We start from the raw sequence: 10,189 nt of genomic DNA on the forward strand, positions 1-10,189 counted from the left end.
GTAACGTAATCAGATTACTTTTAGATTACTTTTGGATTACTTTCTTTATCCATCACAGATGAGAAAATAATAAAACAAATACAAAGAGGAAACAATTTGATATGTCTACCATTTATTTTAGGAGTATTAATATTTTTTCAGATAGGATCATACATTTACAAAACATCACCATGTTTTTATTTAACAAATTAATCTACAATAAATCCTAATCTTATATTATAAAACATCACAATGTTTTTATTTAACAAAATAATCTACAATAAATCCTAATATTATATTATAAAACATCACCATGTTTTTATTTAACAAAATAATCTACAAAAATTCCTAATATATAATATTATGGTCCTATATTTAACAAACTATGCCTATCTGCGGCCTATCTACAGTATGCCTATCTTTGGCCTATCTACAGTTTGCCTATCTGTGGCGGAAACCAGGGCGAGGTGTTTCTGGATCCGTTTTTCGTGGGCTCCTCAGTCTCTCGTTTACCCGGTTCCTAATGTTATGCCACTGGTCCGTGGTCAGGCCTGGGAACCGACGGGAGACACTGGACTCAAGTGTCTGCCTCACATTGAGGGGAAGAGGCATTTTCCCTTTGCTCCCCCTCCAGTTGGTGATTTTGACCATGTTCTCATATGAGTCAAATGGCAACATGGCCATGAACATATCACCCACAAATTTCTCAGGTTTCTCAGTTTGAATAGGAGAAGGGCAATGGTTATCGATGGTGCTTTTAAAGCCTATTGTATACTAACTGTGTGATTTATATTGCTTTTCAAATGCATAGGCTATAGGCCCCCCATTTACACTGCACTTCCCGTCAAGAATATGAATAGCACTTAGTTAGATCACTTTACAGATCAGGTTGGACCAGCCCTTCTCTGTCGCTACTCTCTGCAGGTCCGCTCCATTTCCTACTGCAGATCAAAAAAAGCTAAAAATATGTATTTCTTAATAAACTAAATAGGCCACCATTGGTAGCAGTTCTCATTATATACTTCTCAGTAACTGCTCCCCTTAAATTAAATGTATTCTGTAGATTTTGGGGATTCATTAATGCATTTATTGCCATCACCATGCTTTTATCATAGATAACACGGCAGGGTTCGTTACAGTTTGTTTTCATCTGATTTCAAATAAACAAAGTCTTATTAATATATTATTTATTAGAATATTAAACTTGTTTCGCCAAATTTAGATGATAAATACAACTATGAAGCTTGTAACGGCATAATTACTTAAGCGGAGAACGGAGTAATTTAACGTTACAGCAGGCATAACAACAGCCGGTGTTTATTTTATTATTATATATAGTCGTTATTCATTTGTTTTAAAGCTCAATAAGGAAGATTTAAACTTTCACACACGTTGACCGGCGAAAAACTCTGCCCGGTTCCCTCGGCCCCCACCATGTTGAATAAACAGAAGGCTGCTTTTGTGGAGGAAGTTACAGCGCTACGTACAGGCTCGGCATATGCAGCTTTTTCCAGCGGTATCCATAAATCTCTTAATTTTGACCTCAAAGTGCACCAGATTGATGCATTTAACTTCAATATAAAGAAAAACATCTTCTGTTGAAACAACAATAACATTATAAATAGTAACATAGCTGAACATGATATTGCACATTTAGCTTTCAGTGTTACTGACCTGAGATGTTTTTATTACATGAATTAAGGTGACTGAGGCTTTTTAACATAGACTTTTCCAATGTCTGAGTGTAATATCTGCATTTTCTATTTTGGTTTGATAAGGACACATCCTGGGGATTGTGTTTACAAACATTGACCATACCGTTCACCATCCCCCACCCCCCTACTGTATGTTGATTTTGTTTGCCTACATGTAAATGGGTGGCATTTAGTACCTACCCCCCTCTGAGTGAATACCTGTTGTACCTGTCCGGGGCTAAGCCCATAGGACGATGCTCTGATGTCAACCCCCCCCCCCCGTTGACAATTCACGAGCGTCTAACTCTCTCTCCCCTCCCCCGTCGCACCTTCTAACAGAGCCCCCCCACATATCAAATCCCAATTTAATCCCTGGCCTCTGGAGCAAATAAAAGAGTTTTAAAAATGTTTACGTTTTGGTAAGTTTTTAGGGAAATTTTGTAATATTGCAACGTTGGCCTTAGGTGGGAGCAGAATTTCTGTATTTCTACTCACATTGTCTGAATAAATATATTGAACAAGGGAACTAAGGGTTACTTTGCAGGATTGATTGCTTACTTAGCCCTATATCAGTATATAGCATGAATAATAATCACACATCACTCATATTTGTTATGAATAATCATTTATCATTTATTAAATAGTAAGTCACTTTGGATAAAAGCGTCAGCTAAATGCAATTTATGAAAGCCTCACTCAGGATTTTTTTAACAAGTGTTTTTATTGCTCTTGGGGCATTAAAAACAAGATTTTAACTTTAGTTTTTTATATAATATCTGCATTTTCTCTTGTGAAAAACTAAGTCTTAGTTTGGCCATAGTTATTTAATATATAGCGCCATCTCCTGGTTAAATCCTGAAATTGAAAATCTGGCAACGCCCTCTTGGAAAATAGTGGGAGGGCTTAACATTCCCAGATACTGGTCTTTGGCAGGTCTTAGGCAGGTAACTGGCTGGTAGTAGGCAGGAAGCTGTAAGCTGGAGTCTGAAATAAGATGCTCCATCTGTAGTGTCTCTACTTTGAAGAGTCCTCTCCTGCTGATGTTCAGGTGTATATCAGTATGTAGTGTCTCTACTTTAAAGAGTCCTCTCCTGCTGATGTCCAGGTGTATATCAGTATGTAGTGTCTCTACTTTAAAGAGTCCTCTCACGTCGTACAATGTGTCGGAGCGCGAGCCAATAGAAGCGTGAGTAATACATAGTGATGTCTTGTTGCACGCCTTTCTGGGGTTTTTCCCTTGGGTTAGGGTGAAATCCCTGTGTTCCCTCCAGTTATATTGTATACATACATTTAATTGATAGATTACATGTTAAGTAAAGTATTATTACCTCTGAATTGAACTCACTTCCCGTCTTGTTGCAGCCGATGGTGTTCGGCGCGATGATCCACAGAGACGAGGCCTTCGACGCCATCTTTAACCAGCACACGAAAATCGTTTCCGCGGCAACAGCCATCGAACCGGAGACGTAGTAACACCTTCACAAGGCTGCCGCCACACACACGCACACACACACACACATACATACACACACACACACACACACACACTGGGACTGTTATACTGTTAATTAACCAGTTTTTAAATAATCCGGTGACGTTAAATCACAGATTTTCTGTCACCAATGATTTCTTAAACAAGTTCCCACAAAACAGGAAACAATAAGGTACATTTTTAGTGCTAATTAATTGATAAATCCTCAATTATGTCCGGTATTTATCTCTGGAATAATGTCCTGCATATTAATGAATATTGTCCAGAAGGCGTAAGGATATTGATCTTAATTAACCACGTATAATACGGCTGTACCATAGATACAGTCTATGGGCTGTACCCAATATTTTGAATCTACATCCATTATGTTGACATTTCTAATTGTAAATCAAAATGAATGCTGCACAATAATTTGTAATAGTTTTTAAAAAATGGTTTTAACTATATATGGATTATCTTGGTAATGAAAGACTTTTGACGGTTAAAAAAAAACAGTTACTGGTACTTATTACCCTTTTTGAGTTAAGGATCTCTCAAAAACTTAACATAAATATTCACTTACGACGATAAAATGTAAAGAATAGAAGGAAATTGGTAAATTTGAGATTTAGAAACACATCCTGCCATTTTTGCATAAAAAGTTACTTAAAATTATAAATGTATTATCAGAAAATTATATTACTGTCAATTTTGTTTGTCAACTAGCCATTGATGCTCTAAATCAGGGGTGTCAAACTAAATGTCATCATAGGCCACATTAACATTATGGTTCACTCAAAGGGCCGGTTGTAACTTTAAGACTATATAAATATATAATATATAAAATAATGAATTATATTACATTATTGCCTCTGCGTTGGATTATTATCTGATAACTTCATAATTAACTACGTCTGAAAGCAGAAGTTTAGGACAAATGATTGCAAGTGTCTTCAGTGCGCATGTCACACAATGAGATGCATTATGGTTCATGTAGTTTATGGGCAACGTGCTTCTGTAAAGCGGCATGTAACCGTATAATAAACGTATTGTCTTCTTTCAGAGCTCTTGCGGGCCACATAAAATAAAGTCGCGGGCCGGATTTCGCCCCCGGGTCTTGAGTTTGACACCCCTGCTCTAAATCATTGTACGAAAAGGGGCAATATGTCCCTCTTTGAGTTAATGATCTCTCCCAATCTTAACTTTTAACATAAATATTCCCTTTAGTATGATTAAAAAAGCAAAGGATAGTAGGAAATTACCATATTTGAGACTAAAAACAGCATAATTCCTGACATGTTTGCACTTTAAATGGTTTATATATAATCAAAAAAGTTGGCTTTAAATATGTCTTGTTATTTGGTCATTACAGTTCAGTACTTGGTACAAAATATAACATTTTGACCCTCTTTGAGTTATGAAAATCACAGTTTTTTTTCTTCTAATGAGCATTTTAAAACACTACAATCGTACTTATTTCCTTTAGTGTCTTTACACTACATCATGAATATTATACTTGAACATCTTAACAATGTGTTAGTGCTGAAATATGAACATATTACATTTTCTGGTATTAATGAGAAATGTTTTTACGTTACTCTCCGTGTTTGAACCACTTTACATCATATCTTCAGGGATTTATAACATGATGTAACTCTGTGTTGTACTAAGCCTTACAGCCAGTTTGTATTATAGTATGTTGGGTTTTTAATGTGGTGGGCGGACACTGTTTGTTTCTATATGAATGTGCTGAAAGATTTAATGAAACCACAAAATCGACCGCAGGGGAGCTTTTATTTTTGGGCTTAAAATGTAAAAGCTAATGCTAATATAACAGACACAACCTGTAATACATACATTTTGTTTAATCATTGTTTATAGATCTTATGCTTTAGCTTTCTTCACAGTCAATAACTTAAGAAACTATGGCTAAAAAAACTAGAAAGAGCCACAAACAAACTTAAAATATTAGATTTCTGTCCATTTTCTTTGAACTTCATCTCCTAGCTTGATGCTAATCGACAAGCTAACCGATTGAAAACGTTAACCTGGGCCGCTTTTTTAAAAATATCACAGTTAACCTCTTAAGCCCCGAGCCTGTTTTTCAGGTCTCAGGCTCGAAAATGACATTCCCAGAACAAATGACCATATCTTCATTTCTAAAAGGGTTAAATTAATAATCTTTATTCTCAAAGTAATGATAAACCTGTGAGTTGGATGTAGAAAAGTCAGAATCAATATAGATGTTTTTTATTTGAAAGAAAATTCAGATTTTACATAGTAAAAAACTGTAAATTATAGTGTCCGTCCAAAAATTATTTTTTACAGATAGTGAAAACTACCCTTGGATGATGGGTTAGTAGACTAAAAGCTTTAGGAATCCAAAGTACAACATATAATAAGTACCCTGTATCAAGATTGATGCAAAACAAGTGAAATGTGACCTTTTTAGAGAGATTTAGCCAAAAAACCCCACTTCTGGGGTCATTTGGGTGGATTTGACCTATCTCTGGCCCCCCTTGCTCGATTTTGATGAATGAAATCTCTTTATAACCGCTCGAGCCAATGGAATCGAGGGAAAGTTATATACACACCAAAACGTTAACAAATAAGGAGTGAGAGGGACGCCTTACCAAAACCGGAAGCTGCATGCACTCTGGTGGCTACCATTAGCAGCTAACTTTTCCGCTCCGATTTTTACATAAAAAATGGAATTATGGATTATAAATAATTTCTTCAAAGGCACAGGTACATTATCAACCTATGGATCAACAGTTATAGCATTTTTTTTTTTCGTTTTAATGCCATTGAACACGTCTTTTGACCTAATTGACAGCTACGGTGAGACGATCTGCCGTAAAAGGTACGTGTTGTGATGTCTGTGTTTGCTTCCCCTGTCGCAAAGTTCGGATCGCTCAGTGATGATACTATACCTAAATAATCAGTGGAGTCTCAGCTTTAATCGGCTATATTGTATGTGCAGCTACGATAAGTAATAAGGGTATTTTTATCTTGAATTGTGTGCCGCAGTGCGTTAGAATTTTTTCGCTCAGGGGTCATGTAGACGCTTCTTATGAGACTTGTGTTTTGTTTTGGTAAAAATGGTTCATATCTTCAGTTAGCTGAGATTCTTCCCGTTAATCTGGTGCTACACATTAATAGTTTCATAAATGTTAAGAAGCCCTGAGACATTATCTCGAAAACAAAACGGTGGGAGGGGTCCAATGGGGGGACCGCCGTGCTTAAGAGGTTAAGATATATTTTACTTTAAATAAGAGATAAATGAAAAGGCTTAAATAAATGTATGTTATAATGTATAAATATGTAATGGGATTGTTAGCTTTAGCCTCTTTAACCTGTTAAGCCCGAGAGACCCCGGTACCGGGGCACTGCCGCAACATCTTGCAGGAAACAGTGTCTGAGGGCATGTTCATTTAATAAAACTATGAATGTTTTATATCCATGTAACGGGAAGAAACTCATCTAACTGATCTTTTTTTTTTTTTTTTCAAAAGAAAACCCACAATGCTAACACTGAGCCTCTGAATTAGCAACGAGCGAAAAATGCTAACAGATTACTGCACCGAAAATCACTCACAAAACCTTATTATTTATCTCTTCTCTACATCCATGACATCGATTCACATCGTGAGGTGACACAGAATCGATGGGTACCCACATTATCACTGAATTATACGAATTTGCGACGTTATAAGCAAAAACGGACATCAAAACAGGTGACGCTCGGTAGCTAAAAATGCCAACATTTTTACCTTGGCTCTGTAGTCTCTCCAAAGTGGTCTTCAATGGCATTAAAACGATAAAAACGCTGCTGAAGTTAATCCATAGGTTAATCCAATGTGTCTGTGTCCCTTTGAAATGATTTCTGATAATCCATAAGCATTAAAACTGCTTTTCCGTTTCCAGATGTCAAAGCTAGAGATAGGTTCACTCTGATGCAAAATTACATGCGCAATGCCCCCACCTTTTCGTTTCACAATGAGTGTGTGTGTGGGGGACTCCCCCTTCAATTCTATTGGCTCTAACGGTCAGAAAGAGGTGTCAACCATCAAAATCGACCAAGGGGGGCCAGAGATATCGAAGATCCACCCAAATGACACCAGAAGTGGTTTCTTTTTGCTAAATCTCTCTAAAAAGGTCAAATGTCACTTGTTTTGCATCAATCTTGATACAGGGTACTTATTATATGTTGTACTTTGGATTCCTAAAGCTTTTAGTCTACTAACCCATCATCCAAGGGTAGTTTTCACTATAAGTAAAAAAGAATTTTTGGACGGACACTATAATTTACAGTTTTTTACTATGTAAAATCTGAATTTTTTTTGAAATAAAAAACATCTATATTGATTCTGACTTTTCTACATCCAACTCACAGGTTTATCATTACTTTGAGAAAAAGATTATTAATTTAACCCTTTTAGAAGGGAAGATATGGTCATTTGTTCTGGGAATGTCATTTTCGAGCCTGAGACCTGAAAAACAGGCTCAGGGCTTAACAGGTTAAATTATATTTTTTTGCAGCCTGATTAAGTTTCTGTTACCCAGCTAATTCAGCTATGTTTAAATCATGTCTGTATTTGTATTTTCAGTCTGAAAGCTTTTAATCCAGCATTTAACAATTTTATTTGACGTTAAATTCACTCTATTTCAATGAAAAAGTTGCATTTGACAGAAAAACAAACTGTGCAGAATAAGTAGGGATATCCTCTTTAAAATAATTAAAAGTACAATTACTGAACACCAATATTTGTTTCTAAGTTGGGCTCAAAACTCAGACTTAGTAACATTATTTATCAGTTTGTTTTCTAATAAATACTCAGTTTCAATAGGTATTTTTGTTGGTCCAGTTAAGCTCTTTCTTTGCCAAATGGAATTCTTTTAAAAAAAAAAAAAAAATGGTTTGATTGTCTAAACGTTTATTTCAATCTTCCCCGGTTTATTTTGTGGTTTCTCGGGTTCTGCTTTCGTGTCGTTTACGTGAACGTTGTGAACTTTTCTGTCGGCTGCTGTCTTTCGGATACAATGGTTTTATAAACTGGTGTCGTTGTATACATAGGTGTACGTTTTTTAAATGAAATGATTGCTCTTCTTAAATTGTAATGTACATTTTTAAAAAAAGTAAAATCAAATGTCAAACACTGACAGTCTCCTGTTTTTAATTGTTGTTCTGCGCAGTACCACGTTCAGCCTGTTGGTGTCAGTAGAGAGTCAGAGGAGACTATGACACACATATAAACAGTACATTCATAAACACTCTAATTTCTCTTTAGTTATTATTTTAGATGACTTTAAACATGCATTAGAATTGGACCTCAGGAATTAAAAATAACTTATTATTATTTTAATGTTACATTTTATTTATTATTTAAATGATTATATATTTATTTTCATTTCAAATGTAAAATATATATTATTTGAAGAAATGGTTCTATATATTTATGAAAAACAAAAAGCAAAAACGCCTCGCAGACGCTCTTCCGTTTACTTTTTTAATAAATAAAAACAAATGGTCCGAAGATACACGGATTAATCTCCCTCCATCATGTTGATTTGAATCAGAAGTTCTGAACATGAGCCCGCCTCGCTCGACCTTCTGACCCAATCACAGCACGATAATGCTTCCGTTTCAACTATACTCCTTCCGTTTCCACTATACTTTCTCTCACACATACATACATTCTTCTCTTGCATACATATATTGTCTTCAGACATGCATATACTATTTATAATATTAAATGTAAACATTAAATGAATGAAGATAAGAGCAAAATGTATAAATATGAGCGTTAAAATACATGAATATGAGAGCAAAATGTATATATGTGTGAGTGAAAAATGTATAAATATGTGAGTGACAATGTATGAATGTGTGCTTTGAAATATGTGTGTGAGAATGAAAATGTATGTACAGTATGTAAAAGGAGAATGTATGTGTGTGAGAGGACCAGTATGAATTACGGCCCCTCATATGAAACACTACTTCCAGTATAATTCAATGAACACACATTGAAATATAACATGACCTTTGACCTCATTCACACAGTACAACTGAAGTATTCTTAGACATATTGTGTGTGTTAAGACGTACTATGAGATTGCACATTTGTTCACTGTCTCATAGCATATTTTAGTTTACCCAGTGCAGACAGGTTGTATTGAATCTTGCAGACACTGCCCTTATTTTAACCTCTTATTCCTTGAGCCAACTCCCTATTAGAGAACGTGCTATTCAAGCATTGTGTCGCTAACAGGTGAAGGTATGTCACCATTGGTTGATAGTTTTGAAAGGTTGGGCTATTTTGATTCCTTACTATGTTATCATTAAATAATGCCAGATTAAATTAGAATCAAACACAAAAAGTGGTCATATGAATTAGTTACTATTTTTTTTAACTTAATTACCTGTGTACTGCAAAATGTAAATTCACAATAAAAGGCCTTTTTTTTAAATGTTATCAAAATGAGTTTCACTCCCATCTGTACTCTGAGTGGTTTGTTCATATATCATCAATAGCCAGATTTATAGACTGATTATTGATGATTGCGTTAAGGATTAGATAGATAGATAGATAGATCGTACTTTATTGATCCCAAATTGGGAAATTGTTTTTGTTACAGCAGCATAAAAGGCATTTTACAATAAAACAAAACTACAAAATATACAAGAATAGAAAGAAAATAAAATAAAATATAAAATATAAAATATACATGTCGAAATAGAAAATATACATGCAGATATTATATATATATATACAAATTATAACATCTGTTTCCCTAAAAAACATCTGGAGAATAGATTTTTCTTAAAGGCTGCTGACAGTTTTTCTGGATTTATGTCGTGGTACAAACCCATATCAAAACTCCCCTCTGTAAAAACCTTTGACTCTAATAAGTCGACAATAAAACAAGAATGTGATCCTGGTTTTAACCAGTGTACACATTTCTATGATGTTTCTGTATGCGTTAGTATATTTAAAGATAACATTTCAGAAAACGTGTACTGTAATAAAAAACAAAGTCATGA

General features: G+C 35.0%; 1 pseudogene; it reads left to right on the top strand.

Annotated features, from left to right (window-relative positions):
• Nucleotides 1–4,212, top strand: part of LOC117470576 — a 43,294-nt pseudogene extending 39,082 nt beyond the window's left edge.
• The last annotated feature ends 5,977 nt before the right edge of the window (nt 4,213–10,189 follow it).

The sequence above is a fragment of the Trematomus bernacchii genome, unplaced genomic scaffold, assembly GCF_902827165.1.
Source record: "Trematomus bernacchii unplaced genomic scaffold, fTreBer1.1, whole genome shotgun sequence".
Lineage (NCBI taxonomy): Eukaryota > Metazoa > Chordata > Actinopteri > Perciformes > Nototheniidae > Trematomus > Trematomus bernacchii.